General features: G+C 50.3%; 1 protein-coding gene across 3 annotated transcripts in view; it reads left to right on the plus strand.

Annotated features, from left to right (window-relative positions):
* ANKRD11 (ankyrin repeat domain containing 11) overlaps positions 1-25,660 on the plus strand; it is a 152,705-nt gene that overhangs the window by 77,439 nt on the left and 49,606 nt on the right. The window lies entirely within an intron of this gene.

The following is a 25,660-nucleotide window of genomic DNA, read 5'->3' on the forward strand; positions in this document are numbered from 1 at the left end:
TATAAACCTTTGAGGGGAGAGTGCTCAAATGGAAAAGTTGACGCAGCCTTATCTGTGGTGCAGTCTCGGGATGATAGAGGAATCTGAGCCCTGGTTTATGTCAGGCTTGAAGCTTTCCTCTCTCCTTCCAGCAAACTGCATACCATTGCCTCGGAGCTGTTCCTTCATCAGGGCACATCCTTCAAGGAGTGGACTTTGGTCAAGAATACAGGTCTGGTTTTGGTTTAAATACACATGATGTTCCCCGATGAGTGCCTCTGATATCTCCTTGCAGCAGCCCAGGGTCTTTGAGTAGATCTCCTTGGAGTGCTGCAGCATCGCCTTCCCAGCAAGCAGCAGCATCCCTTCTCCAGAAACTTTAGCCTTTGCCTTCAGTGTGCAGTTATTCTTGCAGGAGGCATTCAAGTCATCCATCCCCCTCGTGCAGTAAGTGTCACTTCTACGAATGACTGGTGCTTAACATAGTTAAGGGTCACCTTACTCAGCTCTCGGTGCCTTAGGCTTTCATCGCGGTGTGCATGAGCAGTCTTTCAGTCTTACAGCTCTGCTGTGGGCAGTTTGCTACCAGGAGAAATAGCCCAGGGCTCTATTTGCGAGCAGTTGTGGAGCCCATCGCTCCCCTTGCACCATAACCCTGATAACTGACCCGAACTGGCGGCTGCGGGTCAGGATGACATCTGGCACCGCTGCCAGGAGGGAGGGCAATGGGACTGGTGACTTCAAGGGAAGGAGCGGGAGGAGAATGGGAAGAGAAGGGAAGAGGCAACGGCAGAGGCAGGAGCTCCTGGAGCTGCAGGGTAAGACAGGCAGAACTGGAGAAGGGGCAGAACATAGTGCTGGGTGATTTCTGCAAGCGGCCGGTTGCTTCCGCAGGATGTCTTGGGGCTGAGGGCACTGCTTGTCTCTCATGAGGCACTGCAAACCATAAGGGTTGTGGTTAATTGCCATGTATCTGTCATGTCTGGATTTTCATGTCTTGAGACAGGATGCATTTGCAGATGAAGTTTGGAAATAGCTGAGGATCAAGTGTGGTATGTTCTTTGGCACAGAGTATTTTGCTCACTGTTGGTGTTTGGTGGTGCAGATCTGCATGTGTGTTCAAAGTCTGTAGCTAATGTTACGGTTTCCTTCCTGCTCTGAGCTTCTGTTTTCTATGCTCACACCTTTCTGGAAGCCTCCTTTCAGGCTACCCAATTCCCTGCTTGGTTTTGTATTCAAGGAGTCTTTTTCTCTGAGGCTTGAGAAGAATCTTTTCCCTGCAGGTCCATAAAGGAATAATACTCTTTTTACTGGCTGAAAACCAGACCAGTATTTCCGTAGCATGAGCCTGCTACAGGGCATTTTATTGAGGAGACAGTGTTTCCCTGAGTGGTGAAGCTCTTGCTGCTGAAGCAGAGATGGAGGATTGATGGTTTGTTACTCTGGTCAAAACCTCATTCCCCTGCTCCCCGCTTCCATCCCGCATTCCCCAGTGCGTGATACTTGGGAGCAGGGGACGGTCCTGCCCTGGAGGCAGGCAGGATGGTGCTCAGGACACGGGCCGTTCCAGCTTGGTGTGTGATGGGGAGGAAGGCTGTGGAGCCTGGTTCTTTACGAGGTTGCCCGTTCCTGTTCTCAGGTGGCCACAAAACTTCCTTTTCTCAGGCGCTCTTGAGTGCCTGCAAACGGGGTCGATGCTCGTGCACCCTCACAGAGATCTTCATCTGTTCGAGAGGGAATTTACTCCTTTAAAATGGCTTTGCTCGTAGGGAAGAGTTGTTTACTGGTTGTGCATCTGCTCTGCTGTCTCCGTCCCTGCTCAGCTAAGAATAGAACCTGGAGTGTTGCTCCGCGCACCGTACAGCTGCGGCTGCTGAAAAACTCATTTGCCAAAATGCTTTGTATGTTCGTGGCTGAGCAGGCAGTGGAGCTGGGGTCCAGAACTGCCCCTCTCCACGCCAATCACTAATCAGCATTGCCTCTCAAAGGCCTATTGATAGTGCGTGCAAGCTGATATTGCAGAAATAAACTTTAAATAACCTCCCTTCGGTTTCTGTAAATCCCGAGTCGCAGGTGCACACCATTATCTATAGGTACTCATAAGGCCATGCTCACCACGTTGGTCTTACCACTCTATTTAATTGCAGAGCAGCCTTTTGGAGTAGCCTTTAGAAATCCCTATCACCGTTGGGCTATCTTCATTAAATGAATGGGGCTGTTGTCTGTCTGACAGCTGCCATTTTAATCCTGTGGTATTGTATTTCCTTGCAGGAGGCTCAACCTCACAAGGCATATTAGGCCTGAGAAAATCCAGGTTCCATTAGAAACTATTGGAAATGAGTTTCCAGGTTGATGTAAGGTAAATCGATAATGCCTATAATATCCCAAGCTGAACTTAACGACGGAGCCAGCGGTTCATTTAACCACTTCTTTAACAGCACTTCCAAAATCATTCCTGTTAAGACTTATTTTCTCACCCTGAATTTGCTGTTAACGAAATTTTTTGGGCAGCATTTCTTTTCGCGTTCTGCCAAAACTTTGTGATGTCCTCATCAACCCTGTGCTTAGGAGGAGCCGTGGTTGCTGTTGCAGTGCCCAGCCAAGCCTCAGTACCGAGGCAGCCACTACATTACTGCAGGGCTGTGAGTTTGAGAGGGGAATGCACAGAGCCTGTGACCAGGTCCTGCACCCTTGCGTGCCGCTGTGCCAGCCCGATGTGTGGCGTGTCCCTGTCCCCTCTCATTGCCACCTTCCAGTCGCTGTGGCACAGGGGGTGTGCTCCTTGCTGGTGGCACAAGCATATTCCTTCGGTCACGGCCGTTCCCCAGTGCTCTGTCACGCCTCGTCTGCTGTTTTGCAGAGAGATCCTGGAAGGAAATGGGAATTTTGTTGCAGAATAATTGAATTAAGAAAGATTAATTGTTTTCAGTGTTTTAATATCAGATTCTGCTATTTTTTAATCTATTTGAAATTAGCTCTAATAAGCAAATTGTCCTTTCTCCAAGCAAATATTCCATACTCATGAATCTTTCAAGCTAAATATAGAATCAAAGAATCCCAGACTGGTTTGGGTTGGAAGAGACCTTAAAACTCATCCAGTTCCAACCCCCTGCCACTGTCAGGGACACCTTCCACTAGAGTAGGTTGCTCCAAGCCCCTGTGTCCAGCCTGGCCTTGAACTTGAACACTGCCAGGGGTGGGGCAGCCACAGCACCCTTTGCCAGTGCCTCAGCACAGATGTGATAAAGGACCACTGAATTTTCCTCTCCTGCTCCAGCTAATGCTTGAGTGAAGTGAGGAAGATGATTAGGCAGTAGGAGCTGGGTTGGGATCAGGCAGGAGCAGGCAATTGCCACATGTGTTGCATCACCCAGTGCGTATGGGACAGCGTTGGTCCAAGCCTGCTTTGGGCAGGCCGGCGGTACCCAGCACTACACAAAGCTTGGCAGGGCAGAGTTGCAGATTATGCTTTTTTTTTATAGACAAATTTGGGGGGATTCAGTGAGGTTTTCTACTAGATAACTGTTCTGTGCCACATGATTGTTATCTTTTTGGTTCTCTAGTAGCTGCCTTGCTATGAAGTTTATCATCTTGTGGAAACTCAGCCTTATTTAACAGTCCTTGAACTGCCAGATATTAAAATAATGTCTGTTGAACCACTCGAATGGGATAAGACTTGACTTATGTACGGCTTGTATAGGTCTTAGAAAACCTGTAATTCCTCCTCCTCCCGCCACACTGATGTTACTATCAGGTTTTTCTTCTTAGCTGGGACAAAGAGAAGATTTGAGTTGCTAGAACTTGATTTATTTTGATTACTGGAAACCTTAGTGCCGCTAATTTAGTCAGTACGTTATGAATGTAGGTTCTGTGTGTTCAAACTGTTCTTGGTTTTTTTTACTTAATAAGTTCTCCAGATAGTTGCCATGGAAATAATCCTGGATTCAGATAGGATGTAAAGGCCCTGAAGACTCCTGTTCAGTGACAGCAGAGCATGGTCTGCACGTTCCATGCTCAGCTCCTGGTCAAAATCTGGTTTTCATTGGCGGTGCGGGCTCTGGCACTGGCTTGTTCCTTCCATGGCTGTCCCAGTTCCCCCTTTTGGCATTTTGGGCAGGTTTTTATGGTACCGAAAATGCTGGTTTTCACAGTGAGAAGGTTAGTTACGGTTTTCTGTCTTGTGCTGGGGTGAACCATGCGAACACACATGGATTTAGCTGTCGCCTTTGCCTTACCCAAGCCTCTGGGTGGAGTCTGTGCTGGCCCCTCTCTGTTCCTGATGTGCTGGGTGCTGCTGGAGGTGCCGGTCCCAATGGTGCTGCAGCAGGAGCCTCTCCTGGACCCAGTTTGTGCCGCAGAACAAACCTGCTTCCTCTGGGCCTGTGTGTTCCTTTCCAGCAACTTCCCTTCGGTGCAAATGTTGTGTTTTTCATGATGGTGCCGTGTGCTGTTTTCAGTCCTGATCACTGGAATTGTTTTGTGCCTCTGAACCAAACCTGGGTGGTGCTTGTTGCTTGAAACAAGACAACCAGTCCCAATCGCAGGAAAACCCAGGTTATTTTCCTGGCTTCACAAGGCTTGAAAAATGCCTTCTTATTGAAGCAGGATTTGACATTAGTTTGAGGCATGGGAGAGGTATTTGATGCAGCATATGGGGTATGTGAATCCCTTTGGTCAGTGGGAAAGGACCGGGTGTGGGAGCTGCAGAGGCAGCAGCTCATCTTCCTGTACCTGATATTTGCTAGAGTGATTCCCTGTGGAAGCGTCTCTTGCAGTAACAAAAACCCTGAAGCAGCTAAAGATAAAAATGTAATAGCTTTTATACAGATATGGGGCCAAGTGAACAGTGTGTTTAAGAGCATGTTTCAAAGGTCTGAAAAGTAGCCATGGTTGATTTGATTTCGGGGTGAACAGTGGAAGAGGTTTGCTGGTGAGTCGTAGGGACAAAGGCCTGGGGAGCCCCTTGGTGAGAAAATAGAGGAGAATCAGCCCTTGGCTGTGCATTTCCAGTTTATAGCTGGAACAAAAAATGGTGATGTTTTTCCTTTTCTGTATATTTATATATTTTAATTTTTAATATATTTTCTGGAGAGCTGACAAGTGTTTCCCTCCCCCCCCCCCCATTATTTACATACATGGTTGAATAGCTCTTGCTGTATTACACAGACAAGGCTCTGAGGAGACCTCAGGGTAGCTTCCAGTACCTAAAGAGGCTGCAAGAAAGCTGGAGAGGGGCTTTGGACAAGGGCCTGTAGGGCCAGGCCAAGGGGAATGGCTTGAACCTGCCCGAGGGGAGACTGAGCTGAGCTCTTAGGCAGAAGCTCTTCCCTGTGAGGGTGCTGAGGCGCTGGCACAGGGTGCCCAGAGGAGCTGTGGCTGCCCCGTCCCTGGCAGTGCTCAAGGCCAGGTTGGACACAGGGGCTTGGAGCAAGCTGCTCCAGTGGAAGGGGTCCCTGCCCGTGGCAGGGGTTGGAGCTGGAGGAGCTTTAAGGTCCCTTCCAACACAAACCATTCCATGATTCTGTGAAAATGCATAGTGCAGCCTGCCCTTTGTGTGGCACAGTTACTGAGATGGAGAATCCCATTGCACCGTGGATGTCCCACCTGTCACCCCTCTTGAGCACACGTGCCCTGAAACCCTTTGGGTTCCATCTCAGCAATGAGGTGAGTCTCAAACACAGATTTTAAACAGCCCAACCAGCACGATAACAGAGGCCACTGAGACCTCAGCAGCCCACGGTCAGAGCCTGCCTTCTCCTCCGGCTCGGTTGGGCCCAGCCCAGCGCTCCTGCATCCTTCCTCATCGCGCTGGGTGTATTAAATTAGGGACAGAGTGACAGCTGGGCAGGAGGCTGGGAACAATGCAGATAAAGTTAGCTTTCAGCGATGTGACCCTCTCCAGGCTGCACGCCAGAACACTATAAATAATTGATAGGAGCAACCACCCTCGCCAGCACGCTAATGTACAGCGCGGTTCCTGCAGGGAGCGGAACTGCATTACCCATTACATCACTGCAGCTCTCCTATCAGCACTGTCATTTTACTGCTCTTAAATAATAAATTGCACTGGGAGTCGAAAGACTCCTTCGCCCCATTCAAGCCTACAAGGGTGTGCGACTACACAGATGAATTTTACATACAGTGGAATAAATTTTGTATCAAGCTGAAGAATTCTTGCAGGCAGAGTTCAGCCCCATGGTCTCACCCGGTGTCGGTAACAGGGTTTAGAGTATCAAAGGCAGGCGGTTCCAGCTCGGGACTTCTGATCTGGCTGGGTATCTGGAGTGATTTCGAAGCTTGGCTTGGGGTCACCGGCCTAAGTTCATGGTGGTTTTGGGGGGTAAAGTTCTCCTCTGTTGCAAGCCAGGAATCCCCCTTGGCTGTGGCTGTGAGCGGAAGGCGTGCGAGCAGTGTGCAGAGCTCCGGTCTCTCATGTGGCAGCTTTCACTTTCAACACTGTAGTTATCCAGCACTGGAAAGAGCTTGATGTAACCCAAACCCTGGTTTCCTTCATCTTTAGATATGTTCTGTTACCTCTGTTTATCCACATGTTTGTGTGGGAAAGCTAAAATGTGCTTCGGCAGCTCCAGGCTTTGGAGACAGGGGATGTCTCTGCGCACATGCGGACACACTTTTGGGTGGACCCTTGCAGATTTTCATACTCATTTGTGTGGGTCTCCAAGGATTTTGAAAATATAATCTAAAAAGTCAAATATGCCCCATCCCTGGCAGTGCTCAAGGCCAGGTTGGACACAGGGGCTTGGAGCAAGCTGCTCCAGTGGAAGGTGTCCCTGCCCATGGCAGGGGTTGGAACTGGAGGAGCTTTAAGGTCCCTTCCCTTTGTTGAAAGAAGTTAATGGCCAGATTTTGGCTTAAGTGTATGATTCAAGGTAAGATTAGAAACACACTTGGTCGTTCGCAGCCAGATGCAAGCCCTGTTACCAAAGGCTTGCATCTGGATGTGAAATTGCTGCGATCTCTCACAGAAAATCCTCTGCATTGCTTGGTACTGAGTGTGAAGGAGGTGTTTGGGGCCTCTTTCCAGGAGACATCTGTCCTGTGTGTCCACCTCATCTGTGCAGGGTTTCTGTGAAAATGGTGGGTTTCGTACCTTCTAGAGAAAGACTTAAAGAATTACCCTTCCCAAATCAGGAAGTGAGCAACGCTGCAGAGCTACACAAGAAAGCGTAAGCTGCTTATGTGGATTAAAATGACTGACCGTTTAGCTATGCAATTAGATTGGAGATGGTGTGATAAATCGTGAGTAAACAGCTTACCTGTGCCGTGATGTTGTTTATCTCCGGGCACGTGTGCACCAGCTTCCAGAGGGCGTTGGAGCATTTGCTTTTAGAGGCGTAGGTCCCTTTCCTCTATAAAGAAAAGAGGGTGAATGCAAGACCTTTTCCTGCAGTTTCCTTGTGTTTCTTAGGTGTGACGACACTCACACCAGCTTTTTTGTGCCCTTCTTGTGGAGGGGAGGCCACCATTCTTTTGCCTTGTTGTTACCATGGGAGTGAGTGCAGCACCACAAGCCACCCTGCAGTGGGACCTAATGCAGGTAGGAAGGGCTGTAGCAAAGGAAGGAAGGTGTTTTGCGGGGTTGCATCAGCATCTCAGCATTGCACGTGCTGCTGAGAGGACCTTGCAGAAGTCTTCAAATGGCAAGGTGATGCCTGTTCTCTCCAGCTGTAGGGTGCGTACGTTCCTGCAGAGCTTTGGGGTGTTACTGATTTACATTCCCAAACACTCTGGACACAGAAAAGCTTTTACAGGGCAGTAGCATGTAAAATACTTTAAGTTGTTCATGGGTCCTGCCAGGCAGTCTCACCTGCCCCTCTGTGGTTGGCTGGTCCATCCGTCCTGTGCCTCGCTGCTGCCAGGCCTGGTGCTTAGTGAATGCATTCGCAATGCTGGAAGATTTTGGCCAGCTCCAGTTTGGCCAGCGGGCTGATTGGAGATGTGAGGCCCCTACAGGAAGCCAGGTCAGCCCCACACAGGATACTGTTCAGAGTGTCTCTTCACTGCAGTGTGACCCTCTGAATCGGTCAGTTTCTTGGAAGACACTGAGAGGTCAGCTCCATAGGCAGACAGGAGCCAGTTCTGTGGGTGAGCTGGCTGTACTGGGGTGACAGCAGTTCTCATGGTGAAACAGCGATCCAGAGCTGTAGGGTCTCTGTGAAGATCTGACTCCCAGGGCTGTGAGATTCACAAGCTGCGAGACAGGCTACAGAGGGAGACGTCCAGAAAAACGAGATAGATGGTAAAGATGCCAAACAGACCTTGCAGAAATCTGCGGAGGGCAGGCTCATAGCCTAAGCTTGTGCAAGGGGAAGAAAGGTAGCAAGGAGGAGATGCTGCTGCACGTCCTTGCATGGGATGTCCATCAGCAGGTCCAGCGCTGGGCAGCGTCCTCCTGCACCATCCCCTTCTCCCCCATGGCTCTGAGGAATCCATCCTTCCTTCCTGCATCCCACCTGAGCGAGCACTTGGGAAAGGGACTTCTCTATTCTTAGCATCTTGGCGGAAGCGCTGCCACTCCAGTGCGCAGGAGCTTTGATCAGAGGAGCAGGGAGTAACCATGGCAGTCCTGCTGGAACTGGTAACCAGGGATTACAGAAATTAAAGGCAGCAAGCAAGCGGCAGGATTATCCTTGGCGAGGTGGTTTTCTCGTGCACAGAGGCACTACCCGACTTCCACGTTGAGGTGAGGCACTGTAAATTACCTGTAGTTAAAAAATAATGCTAATTAAATTCAAATGCAATAACGATTAACACCGCTGATCTCAATTCACTGGATTTCCTTGCAACTCTTAATTGACAGAAGAAAAAAAACCCAACCTACACAGGAGAGAGGAGGGGGAATTTCTTGCTTCTGGCTCCGTGCTGCATCCTGCTTCAGATGCTCTTAAGTCTGCATTTTCTTTCCCTAGCCTTAGTATTATTTTATTTATAACGTAGAGCACTTCACAAATAGAATGAACTTGAGTTGCTGGTCCCTTTGCAGGCGAGCATGCCACTGCTGCACCCAAGGGACCTCACCAGAGCTGAGCCCCCCGACACCTTCCTTGCCCTGATGAAGGTGGCACTTGGCCTTTCTCTTCCATTCATTTATCCAGAGGAGAGAGCAGAGCAGCTGGTGGCTTTGTGCTGCAGGAGCAGCGTTCCTCGGGCCCGCTTAGCATGCAAGCTGTGTTCTTTGCACAGCAAATTCTGCTTTCAAGTTCAGCGAGTGCTGAGGCTCTGCGTAAATGGGCCTGCTAAAGATATTTTTGGACATTTGAAAATCCTATTAAGCCCATTTCTCCACTTTCCTTCTCTGCCTCCCAGTGTGCCAGCTTGACATGGAGGGCACTGCAAAGGTTTCTTTAGCTGGCCAGGTCACATCCTGCACAACAGACCTCAGGAATATGGGTCACAACCAGTGGAGGAAAACAAAAAGTATATTGTTCTCGTGTCTTACACTGATGGCTGATTGAGGGACTCCCTAAACAGACAGTTGAAGATCTTAATGAGGTACCAACATGGGGCAACTCAGAATATGCCCCTTTCACTCTGCCTGCTCACCAGCATGGGCTCTTCCTGCTGGAACTCTTCTTCAGCAAGGGCACAAGCTGGGCAGCACGTCCTTGGAGCAGAGTTTGCCTCTGTTCCTGTTCCCAGTTTCTGCATGAGTCAGTGATAAAGCCCATCAGCGCATTGTCTGTTTTCGTGTTTACGGGTAACTCTCCTAAGTCGATGTTACCCGTTGGGCTGGAGCAGGTGTCCTTGAGCCTTCCCTCACGCTGTGTGGGGGTTCTCTGCCAGGGTTCTTTTTTCCTCCAGGCTTTTTAAAATCAGATTTGAAGCAGGATTTCTGTTAAACCCTGGTTTCCGGGAAATCTCTGAGAAGCCTGCAGTGGAACAATCACCAGTTGTGCTGGTAGGTGTGTAATTACACAGGTTTTGGGGAGCAGGGACGCAAACAAGTTTGCATACATTGAATTACAGGCAGTGTTTTAATAGTATGGTTTTTAGGTCTTGGCTCCCACCCAGAATTTTTTCGTGCTATTATCCTCTATTTACAGCTTTCAGGAATCAGCTGATGTCACTGCACATATGTTTAGAGCCGTTGCTAAGGTGATTAGCTCCAGAATTCAACGCCTACGCTGTCCTGATGAAAGGCTGAGAACTGCTCGGCAGCGTCTGTTCAGAGCGGGGCATTGTCGGCTTCGGCTATTAACAACCACAAAACAATATTACCCAATTTTAGGCTAAATACGCTGGCCTTGACTGATAATCAGGCATCAGGGTTTACAGGAACAGAGGCTTTATTTGGTGTGTTTAAGCCTGAGAATGTTCTTCAGCCTTCCAGTGCCTAAAGGGGTTCCAGGAAACCTGGAGAGGGGCTTTGGACAAGGGCCTGTAGGGCCAGGCCAAGGGGAATGGCTTGAACCTGCCCGAGGGGAGACTGAGCTGAGCTCTCAGGCAGAAGCTCTTCCCTGTGAGGGTGCTGAGGCGCTGGCACGGGGTGCCCAGAGAAGCTGTGGCTGCCCCATCCCTGGCAGTGCTCAAGGCCGGGTTGGACACAGGGGCTTGGAGCAAGCTGCTCCAGTGGAAGGGGTCCCTGCCCGTGGCAGGGGTTGGAGCTGGATGGGCTTTGAGGTCCCTTCAGCCCAAACCAGGCTGGGCTTTTTCACCACGAAAGCATTTAAAGTATCCTGGTTTTCCACTTGCATGAGCTTGTGCAGTGTCAGGGTTTCCTCTGCCTGTTGCCTCAGGAGGTGACCCAATCTCCGGTGGGACTCTGTGCTCTTTAATAGAAATGAAAGTAATTTCCCTTCCTCTCCCCTTTTAGAGGATGGCATCAGGTTGCCCTCACGGGCAGGGCTGGGATCCTCTTACCTGACGGGCTCCTGTGTTCAGTGCATCTCCGGAATAGCTTTTATTCATAGGGGAGAGGCCATGAAATACAATCAAGTTGCCCATAGCCTGCACTATGAACAGGCTACAGATTACATTTTAAGATCATTATAAGTGAAAACTCCTTTTCGGTTTTAGTCAGTGCATGAAATGTGTATGAAACATCTTCTTTCCAGGACTTTGGTGTCCTTTAAAAGCAATAATTAAACCAAAAACCTACCATTTAAACTGTGAAAAGATGAGGATGTGTTTTTCTTCCCATCTAGTGCATAGTAAGTCCCTTAGATGGTAACATACATTTTCTTCCTGGGAGCTCACTGTTCTCCCACTGATAATATTTTTTCGTCATTTCTCCTTTTTTAAAGGATACTGGCTAGGGCTCGACTCAGTTTGGTGTCATCACACCCTAAAACTCTGCAAGCCTTCACCTAACGTAGCTACCTGATGTTTCTGTTCTATATGCTGTGCAAAAAGTGGCCTCTCAGAGCTATCAGCTGTGTATGAATAGCAGTGCACTGTGTGGTTCTGCAAGGACCAGCCTGGAAAGATGGATTTGCTCATTCCCTTCCCCATTCGCTGTACCAGGGGCTGTCTCTGGGTGCAGGCAAAGCTTGGACTCAATCAGTGGGAAGGGAGCTGTTAGTGTGCAGAAGTAAAACCTCGTTTAGAGCTCCTGTTCCCCGCTGAAATGAGGATGTTTGGCTGATGGGACGGGTATGTCAGCGCTGCTGTGGGAAGCACATCCCTGGGTGGCTGATTTTAACATAAAAGCTGTGTTGGCTGTGGGAGAAACTCTTGGTTCAGGGGTGTACAAAGGCAGGACATCATCCAGGATGCCTTTGTCCATTTACAGGGTGAACTGGGCTTGCTGCACCCCCTTACTCTGGCCCGTGCTGGTGGCCACTCACCCACCCTGTGATGCTCACATGTGCATGTCCAGGGCACTGCTGCGACCTTCCCAAGAGGGTGTCCCACATTCTCTGCTGGAGCTGGTCCATGCGCAGCCCAGCATTGCTGAATGTCCCTGTAGCTTCGGTGCACCTCTTCCTGTGATATTTGGTTCTTTTCCCTCGAGAAGTGGCTTGTTCCTATCAACTGGCTGGGGATGGATGTTTGCAGGTCTCCCTGGCTGGATTTCCACATGCAGGGTCCGTAGTGATCCCCTTGGAGGAGGGCTCAGAGGCTGGTGTAGCACACCATCCTTCCACGGAGCCTGCCTCTCAAAGTGTCTCCGGCCCTGTCCCTGTTCCTCCTCCTCCCCCAGCTTCCCTGTCCAGGCCTACAGAGATGTTCCCAGGGCTGGGGAGGGTGAATAGGGGTTGTGTAACCCGGCTCCCGCACCATGGGGCAGGGAACAAAACCCAGATTAGGGCCTTTCTCTGTGGACTTGAAGGGGCCGGGGTGGGGGGGGACGACGGACATTGATATGCAGATGCTGTGTGTCGCGCACCGCAGCGGCTTTGTGTTGAGATGTCCACATGTAGGGTCCCTGAAGCGGCACAGAAAAGAAACTGAGTGAAATGCTCGGTGCTGGAGCATGGTGCAGGAAGCGCTGCGGTGATGAAGCAATTTTCTAATGCAGACGTATTTCCAGGAGGCCTTGGCTAGTAAATCACACTGTTCGTATCGCGTGTTCACTCCTTCCCAACCTTCTAATTTCCTCGGGTTCACTTCAAGTGGATGTTGTTTATTTTTTTGGCCAGGGTCGTCTTTTGCAGGAAGGACATTCAAAATCTGAAAGTGGTGTTTGAGTGACTGTTGTGCTGTCTCAGGGCCAGGCTTGACGTGCACAGAAGCCGCGGGAGGAAGGCCAGGCTGGATGTGTTTTGGGCAACTTGATGCAGTTGGAGATGTCCCTGCTGTGATTTCAGGGGGTTGGACTAGATACATAAGCTCTGAAGGTCCCTTCTAACCCAAACTGTCCTATGATTGGCCATTATCTGACGCCTTTTAAGCGCGATGCTTGTGCTTTGCCCTCTCTTTCGAAGCACAGCTCTGTTTGTGTGCGTCTGGCTCCTCCTGCACACCTCAGCTTCTCACAGAGCAAGTAGCTTCCCGAGGAGCTGCTGGTGTTCATCAGCCTGCGTGAGCTTCTGAGGCACCACTGGAAAACATAGAGGTGAGCCCTTTACTTTGTTGTGATGTAGGAATGGCAGTGTGTGAATAGTACAACACAGGAAGACACCTTCTAGACTGAAGCTTGGCTTGGGCTGCGGGAGCTGGAGCCTGTCTCATACTCTCCAGAGGACAAAATGCTCTAAGCTAGAAGTCAAGTTTGTGGGCTTGGTTGGGCTGTGGTGTTTGCTCTCAGTTACTCTCTTGGAGTTTGTTACTTTCCTGGTTCTTGTTTCCTGGGACAGTGAGCCCCTGCTACCAGAGTGCTTGAGAAGCCTTTCAGCTTGCAGGACGAGGAGCGCAGCGTGCGTGCCTTGCACCCAAGCTGCTCTTTTGAGCTGCATGCCTGTGGACGGGTGCTGCTGGGGCTGGCTGCCAGCCATGGGTGACTCTGAAGGCCAGAGCTTAAAGGCTTAGTAAAATTAGAAAAGAGCTTGTTTTATCTTCTCGATGGTGCGTTAAGACCTGTTACTACAGTGTGAGTTGCTGACCTGCCTGCTGCTCCTCGTGGTGCTGTTTGTGCAGGTACATGGGAGTGCGTTGTGGTTTGTCCCTGTAGCACTCCTGGGCTCAGTGATGAGCTAAGGGGCAAAAAGAGGGTTGAAGCAGCAAGGTGGATGGGGAAGAGCCCCAGGTACGTGTGGTGTAGGAATTAACCAGCGAATCCTGTGGGAAAAGGAGCTGGCAGCTGGGGGGTAGATATGGAGCAGAGTAGGTTTAGGAACCCAGGGGTGAGTTTTGTGGGCTGGATTTAGGAGCAAGGAGCCTGGGCATAGGAAGCTCTGTCCTGTCCTGGTTTGGGACCCCAGAGGGGGCGGCTGGCTGCGGCAGAGCTATGAGCACAGCTCCCAGGGTCAGTCCTCACTCGTCTTGGCTGCTACATGGACACATCTGGAGGCTGTTGATCTGCAGTGGCCATGGAAAAGCTACAGCAGCAGCAAATAGCTGAGGGTTTATCTTAGTGTGTAAGAGGTTTAGGAATTGTAAATAACGAACCAGCAAACCAACTCGTAGCTCAGGAATGGCACTGTGTGTTTTGCGTCCTAAAGCAGTCTGGCTTCTGCCCTGCTCTGGAGGAACACAAGCATTTCTTACAGGGGGGGTCCACCCTTCACAGTGCTGCTCTGTTCCTTCATCTGCAGAAAGAAGGATGTGTGGCCCCATGTCTAGAAAAACCTTCTATCTCTTGCTTTCAGCTCCAGCTGCTTTGAACAGTGCTTCTGGTCCTGTTTTGGGCATCAAGCACCTCCCATGGATCCTGGTGTGCATCTTCCATGGGGTGGGTGTGAGTGGAGATTTGCATGTATGTGGGGTGCGCAGCCACGTACACCCTCCTGAAGATCAGAGGTTTTATTCTGGGAATCCAAATATAGTTCCATGTGATCAAGTGCTCACGAAGAAATCAAGTAATCCATACTTGGGGCAAGTCCAGGGCTTAGAATTCTTAATAGCCTTGCTCCCTGGCTCTGCAGCATGTGCTGTGCTCAATACATCTGGAGAGTCAAGGTCTCTGCTTCTGATGGTTTAATTTGGACAATGAATATCACTTAATAGTAGCGCTTTATTACATTCGTTTCACTCTTACTTTTCAAAGAATCCTTCTGATGCATTCAGGCTCCTGCCCTTTGGATGCTAATGGACTTCTGCTGAGATTTTGTTTTTGTTATTACATAGCACCAGGGCTCCCATGTGCAGGGGCTTGGTATGAAGAATGCTCTGCCCTGAGACAATGCCACCATTCACGACTCTGATACAATGGGGGTGGAACAGTTCTAATGGAAATTAGTATGCAAAGCCCCATCCTAATCAATGTGGTTTGGGTGTCTGCTCCTGTGGAGGGCTGAGTTGTTCCTTCTGGACCGGCCTGCAGGTTTCAGTGCTAAAATAAACACTGTCCTGAATCAGTTTTTAGAAAGCAAGAAAAAAACTCTCGAGTTCACATCTTAGCAAGAGTGGAGCATCTGGAGAAATCGTGGTAGATGGAGAGGAGCTCTATGTGATGTCCACGGCTATTTCTGCCTGTTCTTTTCAAGGTATAACTCACTACAGGTAACGCTTGGTCTGTGCATTCTCCATCCTGCCCATGGCAGGGGGTTGGAACTAGATGTTCTTAGGGTCCTTTCCAACCCAGACCATTCTATGATTCTGTTATCTTTGTGGAACTGCTGGAGCATTGAGCAAAAAGCCCGGCTGAGTGCTGGTACTGTGTGGTGCTGGTGGCTTTATGTGCAGTATTGCTCATCTTCCAAAGAGCTGCAGGTAAGCATTAACCTGCAGCAAGTGATTTTTGTGAATCTTTCATATATTGTTTTAGTCCGTGCGTGTTGGCAGTTGTTACTGACCATCACAACCACCTTAGCAGCTACCAGGCAGATGTTTTGTTTAAAGGAGGGGTAGTGGCGCTATTTTGTCCCAGCCTGTAGATTAAAATGGCTTCTAAATGCACTTCTGATAATCGAGTTTTGTCATGTAAAATGTAAGAATAATGGAATCACAGAATAGTTTGAGTTGGAAGAGACCTTCAAGGGTCATCTGCAATGAGCAAGGACGTCTTGAACTAGATCATACTGCTCAGAACCACATTGAGCCCGGCCTTGAGTGTCTCCAGGGACAGCATATCTACTGTCCTGCACAAATCCAAGCATGCTGCAATATAAACTTTATAACCAACAGAGTGAGTCTGGAAGAGGATCTGCAGCTGTTTGGCAGCGATGTTTGAGGACAGGGAATCATCCTAAGGTCAAACTGAGGCAGCTCAGGGGTAAGCAGGAAGGTCAGGGTCCTTCAACCTTCACTGAGTGGGTCTTGAGAGAGTGTCTGGGCTGGTGTTTCTGCATTGCTGTAGCAGGACCACATGGCATGTTAAGAGGAGTTTGAGCAGCTTGTACCAGAGGAGCCTTGGGTAGAGGCTGTGCCTGAAGTAAACATAAAATTCCAGAATTTATAGCAACCTTTGCAAAGAGTTATCATTGAAAGCCTGGAACAAAGCTCTGATGTGCTGGGATGTATCTTTTATGAAAGCAGTGTATGGTTCTCCATTTGTTCCTCTCATAACACCTTTTGGTTTAATGCTGGAGTGAATTAATCCATCGCAAAATGAGGAACAGAGACTTGGATGAATCCTGGCAGAAATAGGTGAAAAAAAGGTTCATGGGGAGCATCTTCCACATAGCTCTAGCCAGGCAGATTGGTTTGTTCATCCAAAGGTTAAGTCTGCGATCCTGGGGCGTATTCCAGATTAATTCATTGATGTTCATTCTAGCCGTGTTTTGCTGTAACTCCAGTGCCAGAATATCCCATGTATCCTAATACCATGGGATACACTGGGGACATGGCATAGGCACGATGTCCTAGTGCTGTGGGACCTGCCACTGTTCCCATCAGCTGTGCCGGCATTAGCGAATCTCTGGTCTCAGAAGAGCATGGAGTTGTGGGAATGACCTGGTGGTGCCCAGGCATCAGCCAGAGAGGGCCAGGGATGCAGGATGTACCAGGGTGGCTGAGATGTACCACAGCTTGTGTCTGGAAACACGGTTGGTGCTTGCACTCTCTGGTTGGTACCTAAGCTAACAAGCATTATTTGTGTGGCAAAAGCTGTCTTTAATCTGTCTCAATCTCAGCCATGAGGCTCTAAGGTGAAAGGGTTTATAGAGACTGAAATGAATCAGGCCCAGGAGGTGGAGGCGGCCACCAAGTGATGCAGTCCTGGAATAGCCAGACCGTGTGATCCCATGTGCTGGGTACAGGAATACCACTGGATGGGTTCGTTAGCGAGTGGCATTTAAGCCAGTTGTAGTTGCTGTCTGGTCTTAAGGAGTCCTGTCATTCATGCTGTTTGCTGTGAAGGCTGGTTTGACCTCTGTCAAGTGACACATTAGCCGGGCAGTGTGTTGGAGACCTGGCCCTTGAGTCCCACCACACTGAGCTTCAGGCAGTGGTCCTGACAGAGGCAGCTCTCAGCAAGCCAAGCTATAACTGCAGAGACCGACTAGTGGTGATTTCGGTCACCCAGGTGCCTGCTGATCCAGTGTTAATACTGGATGTGGTTTAGGGGTCTGCTGCTGGATCTTAGCCGTGGCTTCCTGGACGTTAGCCCTTCATTGCAGCCCACTGCAAGTGATTAGAAAGGCTGAAAGGCATGTCAAAAACTTGCATCATTCCTGTAGGAATTTAATCCCTGGGCAGGGACTCTGGGAATAGGGGAGAGGAGGCTGGAGGAGGCTGGTGCAGTGCAAGGAGATTTGATGCAGCCCAGGACATGGGTGGTTTCTGGCTTCAGGTGCACATTGCCAGGTCATGGTGAGCTTCTTCATCAGCCAGCACTCCAGGTCCTTCTCAGGCTGCTCTTGATCTACTCACGCCTACCCCAGGGATCAGCCACTGCAGCACAGTGGTTCGGTGGGATGGGGCAGGGATAGACTGTACCCATGCAGTACCGAGGCATTAACATTTTCCCTTGAGTTTTAACTACATTGCTTCATATGCAGGCTTAGTTGTAACTCACACCCTCAGGCTGATGGCAGCAGCAGCAGCTTTAACTTGCAGTAAAGCAAGGACAAAACCAAGCTTAAGACTTGATCACATGTTAAAGATGCAAGAGAAGAAGGATGGGAGAGAAAACTGGCCGGGTGAAGGGCTCCCATCCATCCAGCGTGGCTGTGGCAACTCGGCTGGGAGGTCAGAGAGCCTGCTTCCCTCTCCAGACTGGCAGCATTCCCTGCACAAACACTCAAGGACAATATATTATGGCCAATCAGGACTAGAAATAGGTGTTTTCTGACATGAAAAGGTCTGAAAATTGCCCTCTTCATGGCATGAGGGCTCTGAGCTCTTTGAGATGTTTAGTATAGCTTTAAAACGGAAGTGAAATGGTGTTGTGGATAATCCTTGATTCCACATTGACTTGTGCTATGGAAAACTGTACTGCTGGCAAAATTAAACCACAGACCCAGAAAGCAAGTGCCAAAGGAATGGGTGATTTGCATTCAAATCCTTACTCTTTTCTATAACTTAGTGAAAATAGGTTGTGACAGTGTACAGGTCATACTACAGAAACAGCTTGGAAATAGAGAGGAACATGAAAATACCTTTGGATGTGGTCAGTGGAGACCTCTGCTTACATAGGCAGGCAGTGAGATATGGTGATGTGATAGGAATGGAGCATCCAGCTCTCATGTTGAGCTGCTGCTTCACCTCCTTCCTTTAGGGTCTCGGGGTGGGGGGGAGAAGGAAGACTGGGGAGAAGGAAGACCAGCACAGTGACTGAAGGTCACTGTGCTCCTGAGCTCTGAGTAATCTGACTTGCAGAGCAGCACACCAAGCCTGTTAGCCATTAGAAGAACATGAAAGAATTTCTGTGCAGATCTATTTATATTGATATTCTCGAAAACAGAGCAAGTAGAAAGCCTTGGGCCCGCTGGGGAGTTAATTTCAAGTATGGCAGATATGCAGACCGCTCTTGCCTTCCAAAAATAAAGCTGGGGAAGGGAGGACTGGAGTGTGTGGGCTGACATGGACTTTGAGATCAGCACTGAAGAGCCTGTCCTGCGCTTTGGACTCTGTGCATCTGCACATTTGGGGTCAGGTTCCTCCATCCCAAGGCTGTGTCATGGGGAGCTGAGTGTTCTCATAGGAGCAGGTTTGTATAGGAGCCATGTCCAAACTGGGCTCTGACTAGCTCCAGACCCTGGTGGATGTGTGCAGGGTCTTTGTGCTGATGGCAGTCTGGGTTTTAAAACGGAGCTGCATTAGAAACATGTTTAGAAATGTGTTTAGAAATATCTCTGCTTATTACTGTGGGGCTCCATATAAAATAATGCTCATAAAACAATCTTTTTTAAAGCGAAAATTAAGCTGCTGCATCCAGAAATCCCTGAGAACTGCCTTGTAAAGCAATCTTAAAGCCTATCTGTCTTGACAGTGCCTGTTAATGGCTTACTAATAATGCTTTAAAGTTTGATGGAGCTCTGCCACAGCCCTGCTGTAGTTTGTAGTGGTCTACTGTACTCTCCTCCAAGCTGAGATCCCCTCAGTTTTCCATAATGAAGCTAAACCCCCACAAACTGGGCATCTTGGGAGGTGTTTTCCAAATGCCTCCAAATGAGGAGGCAGCTGGAGCAGGAAGGGAGGGATCTCAACTCCTGGCAAAGGATCTGCTCATGGTTCAGCACTTTCTGTTGGAGGGGGAGCTACCAGGATTTCCAAGAATTCAGGTAACTGAATGAATTCCACAAGTGAAAATTCCAGGTCCATAAACACGTATTTTGCTACAATGCAGATTTTGTGCCACTTGCTCTGGGGAAGGGGATATGTAATCCAGGCATACGGCGCTGGGTTAAATTACTGCGTGCTGCAGGGTTCTAAATCTCAGTTTCTGTTCTCCTGTGTGCGTGCAAGGGAGGGGGATTACTGGTGCAGACCAGCATCGCTGCCAAGCTGAAGGATGTTTTTAATCTCAAGTAAAATAGCAACCACAATGCTCTGTGCATACCTGGGCTTTAGTCATCCCCAAAGAAGGTTTCATGTACAATCCTGGCAGCTCCGCTGAAGGGGTGGGTGCCTCCAGAGCGGCTCTAGGGGGGAACAGAGACATCAAAGCATGAACGGATGGAGGCGAAGAGCGTTGCTGGTGAAGTATTTGAATGGTCAGTTTTACTTGGTAAACATTTGGGAGAATGGGTAGGTTCAGCCAAGCAAATGCAGAATCCTTGGGCTGAACAAGGAATAAGGCTGGGATTTATGTTAGAAAAGTGCGGCTGTGCTCTGGTGAACAGGGAAGTGCCAGGCTCTGGCCAGCCTTCCCTCCCTCTCCCCTGGGGTTAACTTAACCCGTGTTAATGATTACCAGGATGTACTTTGAGGCAGGTTATTTGTTTTCCCTCCTCACGATGTGTGAGAGTGGGTAATGAAATTAATTTGCACACGTTGTGAGTTTGCAGGGCTGGCTTTGGCCACGTTGCCACGATACTGTGCGGTGCCGGCAGCTCCTGTTTGCACAGCCGGGGCAGGGAGCTTCTCTCCTCAGTAAACAGAGATCCAAAGAGAGCTGGGATGGACCCAGGCATCAGAAATGCTCTCTCCAAAGCCAGTGTGGAGCTGTGCAGGGTCTAACACCCCTTTCCCATGCAGAGCATAAGGTAAACAGGCAAAAGAAGCCCTGAAATTCCAGTGTTGCTGCTGCAGGGTGTGGAGCTCATGGTGCTGCCACTCAGGCAGCTGAGGAGCTGGTGAATTCCGATCACAGAATCATGGAATGGTTTGTGTTGGAAAGAACCTCAAAGCTCACCCAGCTCCAACCCCTGCCACGGGCAGGGACCCCTTCCACTGGAGCAGCTTGCTCCAAGTCCCTGTGTCCAACCTGGCCTTGAGCACTGCCAGGGATGGGGCAGCCACAGCTTCTCTGGGCACCCTGTGCCAGCGCCTCAGCACCCTCACAGGGAAGAGCTTCTGCCTGAGATCTAACCTGAACTTCCTCTGCTTCAGTTTGAGCCCATCACCCCTTGTCCTGTCACTCCAGTCCCTGATGAAGAGTCCCTCCCCAGCATCCTTGTAGCCCCTTCAGACACTGGAAGCTGCTATGAGGTCCCCACGCAGCTTCTCTTCTCCAGGCTGAACCGCCCCAATGTTCACAGCCTGTCTCCATACGGGAGGAGCTCCAGCAAGAGATCATCCTCGTGGCCTCCTCTGGACTTGCTCCAACAGCTCCATGTCCTTCTTATGCTGAGGACTGGCTTTGTTAGGAGTGTCGTGGTGGGGCTGCGTGGCTGCAGGAGGCACTGGGGAGGTGGCAGGGCTTCACCCTGCAGAGGAACCTGCAGCTACTGAGTTTTTCTTTGCTGGAGGGGTGAGAGCAGTTTTCAGGTCTGGATGAGCCATTTGCTGATGTGATGCTTGGTGCAGTGTTACCGGGAGGACCAAGAACATCTCTGCCTGCTGTGATCCTGATGAGAGCACGTGTGTGCCTGGTGCAGGCCTGGGGGACCAGGTATAAATAGTTGTACTGTTCGCCACTGTATCCTCATGATTTACGCTCCAAGGCTGGGCTCTGCAGGGCACTTCATGTGTTATTTTGATCTGTCTGCAGACTGGCTTTGGGCTGATCTCAGGGCAGACACTACCTTTTGCTTGCAGCTTCTGTTCTTCTTCCTCAGGGTCAATAAGACTGACTTTGATCCCTCCCACCTCCAAGTGTTGCTCCTCAGCTCTGCCTTGTCACATTGGGCTCCTCAGGCTGGGGGAGGCGAATCCAGCACGCAGCTGGGAGACAGACCTTTCTTTTTTAAGGAAGACCAGGAGGCGGCAGGGAATCTGTGTGGTTTTTTATACCCCAACTTGCCACACGTCTGTTTTGTCTGATCAGAGCCTTGACGAAGATGCGTGTGCTCCCCGGTGAGCCATGGTGCCAGGGACATCTGCAAAGCCTCATGCTTCCCAACTCGGCACGTGTCAGGTCTGCTCCAGATATGCTTAACTTGGCTCTGTTTAGGCAAGTGTATAAGCAGCAGCTTTGGACCAAATTGTCTTACAAGAGGCCTCATGTACATCTAACTTCATCAGGCTCGAAGTCAGAAGAGGCTCTCAGTTGTTTCTGAAGGTTGAGGGCCCATGTCCTTAAGGAAACAATCTGTTAGAGCAGGCGCATTTCTACAGCTTTCCATCATTCCTCCTCTGATGACGCATTCAGCAATAGCTTTCCCTTATACAAGAACATACTCTTTTCAGTAAATGCCTTCCTATGTCTTTTATCTACAATAGATCGCCGTCAAAAGCACTGCAACTTGAGAGATGGAGGTGGAGAGAGAGGAGAGCTACGGATTTGTGACAAATTAACCTTAATTTGATTGATTCCTTACAAACCAGCAGCAACGTTGTGTTGTGTTCAAACCTTTCTTGCCGTCCCCTGGAATGGCATGGCCACTTTGTCCTTAGGACCTTAAACCCAGGGTCCCTGGCAGTGTGCTGGGCCAGGCATGAGCTCCTGCCAGGACACGGCACCACTTGCTGGACCAGGAACGGGAAAACCGTATGGGGAATTTGGCTTCTGAACCAAGATGAGCAGAAGCGATGAAGGTGATGGGCAAGGTGCTTCTCCCCGTGTGCCTGGCAGCGGCAGCAGGGGCATGAGGTTGGCTTAGTGAAACTCCTGCTTGCTGTTTTGCCACGCTGGCTGCAGTGCACGCAGCCTCACAGAAGCCACAGCAAGCTTCTATTTCCCTGTCATACAGCTTGTTAAGTAGCAGCGTGGCGGTGGCCTGTTGTCAGCAGATGCACAGCTACAGATGGAGCTCTGCTTCCAGCTCGGGCTGAAAGAATCTGGGAAATCCACTGTTTCTATCAGCGTGGTGGGACTTGGGGAGCCACAGCATGGAGGAGCATGGTGACAGTGTTGCTGGGAGGGGGAATGGTGGTGGCTGGCAGGAAGCATCAGCCATTCCGACCGCGTGGAGCCAGCTCCGGGAGCAACACCATTTGTGTGGCTGCCCTGCAGCCCAGCAATGTGTGCCGCAGACCTTCCACAGTGCTTCCCTTCCTTCCCTGCCTGCGCCACAGACCCAGGTCCCACTCCCAGCACAGTGCTTGCCCCACGCTTGCTCCGTGCTGTGTTTGTGAGAAAGGCTTCCCTGCCGGAGCGCTGCCCTGGCAAAACTGGAGCTTCACATGGCCTGGACTTCCTCTCCTCCCCAAGTTCCCTTCACGCTTGCAGACTTCCCAGTCTAATGTGAGCAATGAATCAGTGTTTTCCATAACTTGAGGGAAAATGGCACACGAGTTTGGTGTGTTGCTGGGAGTACAATGGGTTTGCTGCTTTGATGCGTTGCCCTGCGCTGGGGTTTGGTGGTAGTGATGGGTTTGGCTGCCGCATCTCGTGGTGGACAGTGACGCCTACAAATGCCAGCGGTGGGAGGTCTGTCTGCCACGGCCCTGGCTTTGTTACTGGAGAAGGGAACTCCTCCAGAGCAGAGGCTGAGGTGCTGTGGATGCTCTCAGGAGGCACATCTCCTCCGGGGTGTTTGAAGGTTTAGGAGGCTGGTTTTCCAAATCATAGAATCCCAGACTGGTCTGGGTTGAAGGGACCTTAAAGCTCACCCAGATCCAACCCCTGCCACGGGCAGGGACCCCTTCCACTGGAGCAGCTTGCTCCAAGCCCCTGTGTCCAACCTGGCCTTGAGCACTGCCAGGGATGGGGCAGCCACAGCTTCTCTGGGCACCCTGTGCCAGCGCCTCAGCACCCTCACAGGGAAGAAAGCCCATGTCTGAAGTTTCTTGATGGAAGCCTGTGTGGGCAGTGTCAGATGGAGAGGATCTCTGTGCTCAGGGCAGGTTCTTGCCAATACGAGGTCAGGGTATCATCCTTGCTGCATGTTCCCAGTGTTGGTGGGTGAATGAACTTTGAGCAGTATGTTAATAGAAGGTTTGGGAAGCCAGTATGGCACTTCTGCTCTGTAAGTGTGTAACTAAAGTCGTTTTGTTAGTCTGGAAAATCAGAGCAGCCAAGTTCTTGCTGTCTTCCCTTCTCTACTGGAATGATACTCAGAGGTGTTGGGTTTTTCTGGTTCTGTGCATGTATTTTTTTAATGTCCATGTCTGTTCAGTTCTTGCTGTCACTTAGAAGCTGTGAGTAGTATGGCAAGCAAATACCAGTTTTGCTGCAGCTTGTATGTTTGGATATGGATAAAACATTAGGCTCAAACCCGCTGGCCTCAGTTGAAAAGGCGAAAGAGGCAGGCGGCCAAAACAGGACTCCTGGGTTTGCAGACCCTAAGTAAGAGTAAAGCAGTGAAGTTCTGTGTTTGCTTTTTCCCCACAGCCTGATGCCTTCAGGGCCCCTGCCTGGAAAGTGGTGATGTGTGAGATCTGTTCTGTTGCCTAATCCCTGCTCCTCAATTCACCAAACTATTCCCGCGGTTCCCACGCTTGGAGGCAGCTTCGCGTGTTTGCGGTGGGCACGAGGATGCTGAGATGGGGAGAGGGAACCTGGGAGGAATTGTGCAAGAACGGGGAGGAAGAGAAGTGTTTTGCTGAGATTACCATGGTCTCTCATGCTCGCAGCTGGGAGAAGATGTTACTTGGCTCTTGCGACATTGTGGACTGAGCACAAGTTTAAACACAGACATCCCAAAGGATGTGTTCAAATCCGCCACGGCTAGAGCCTGTGCTGTGTGAGGCTGGTCGCAGCAGACCTCCAAGCTGAGGGTCTCCTCAGTTTGAATGATCCTGTTGCAGTGGCCGTGGCACCTCTTACAAAACTTTTTTGGTTTCTTTCTCCTGCAATTAATGTGCTTGGTCATTGTCTCCTCTTGGGTTTGAGGCCTTACTCAAGTCATGTATGTTTCTTTGTGGTAAACGCTGGGCTTTGTCTTAGACTTTGATCTAATGAAGCGTGTAACACAGAAAATCAGATGGGTCTGGAGCAAAAGTTTTGTTCGGGGTTTCATCGCAGTGTGTATGTATATTGTATATGTGTGTGTGCTTGTCCATGCATGTGTGTGCATGTGCATATGTATATGCAGAGACAGACACTAGGAATACGTAGCATTCCTAGTATTTGTGTAATTAAAGCAGCCCAAACTCACAGGAACAGGTCTTACTTTGCTGGTAAAATCTGCCTGCTGTGCCCTTGCCTGGCTGCCCAGGGAGACCTCAGAGCAGCTCCAGTGCCTAAAGGGGCTACAGGAGACCTGGAGAGCGGCTTTGGACAAGGGCCTGTAGGGACAGGCCAAGGGGAATGGCTTGAACCTGCCCGAGGGGAGACTGAGCTGAGCTCTTAGGCAGAAGCTCTTCCCTGTGAGGGTGCTGAGGCGCTGGCACAGGGTGCCCAGAGAAGCTGTGGCTGCCCCATCCCTGGCAGTGCTCAAGGCCAGGTTGGACACAGGGGCTTGGAGCAAGCTGCTCCAGTGGAAGGGGTCCCTGCCCGTGGCAGGGGTTGGATCTGCATGAGCTCTAAGGTCCCTTCAGCCCAAACCAGTCTGATTCTGTGATTGTCAGAGGCGAGTGTGGCACAGTTATTGGTGATTTAGCGACCTAATGGAGACACCTGTGCTAATGTAGATGGATAAAAATAAGCACAAATGCGTTCTTCTCTCCTTTAGCTTCCCAGGCCTTCCCTTTCTGCAGCTAAGCAGCAGATGGGGCTTGCAGGAGCCAGCACAAGCTTTCTGTAGGAATGGTGTTCACCCCACAGCCTCCCCTTGGGACAGACTGCTTGTGCCAGGAATGGGAACATGGAAGATGCGCAGGTGGGGAGCACGGAGGAGCCTCGGACAGAGCAGAACGTGCCAGCAGACCCTGCCAGCCTCTCGTGCCCACGTCCCCGTGCTGCCATCGGCACAGTAGGGCAGGTGACGCAGCTCGCTGCTGGCGCACCTTCAGTTGCTGCTGCTTCATCTGCTGCCCTTTCGGTCACTGTGATTCAGCTGGCATCAAATCAAGATCAGTGATGGTCAGGAATTGTCTTTGATAACGTGTTTCTCTGTCTTGAAAGTCAGGCTCAGCTCATTTCGGGGCTTGGCTGATGCTCATGAACCCCTTGAGCTGTAGAGCAAACCACAGCGAGCAGCAGCAAACTGTCCTGGGAATGGAGCTGATTGTGCGGAGCTGTGTTGTTTAAGTGTTCCCAGAATCAAGCAGCCCCGGGGAATCCCCGTCTTCTCCTGCTGGCAGCACCTTC

The sequence above is a fragment of the Lathamus discolor genome, chromosome Z (genome assembly GCF_037157495.1).
Source record: "Lathamus discolor isolate bLatDis1 chromosome Z, bLatDis1.hap1, whole genome shotgun sequence".
NCBI classification, from domain to species: Eukaryota; Metazoa; Chordata; class Aves; order Psittaciformes; family Psittacidae; genus Lathamus; species Lathamus discolor.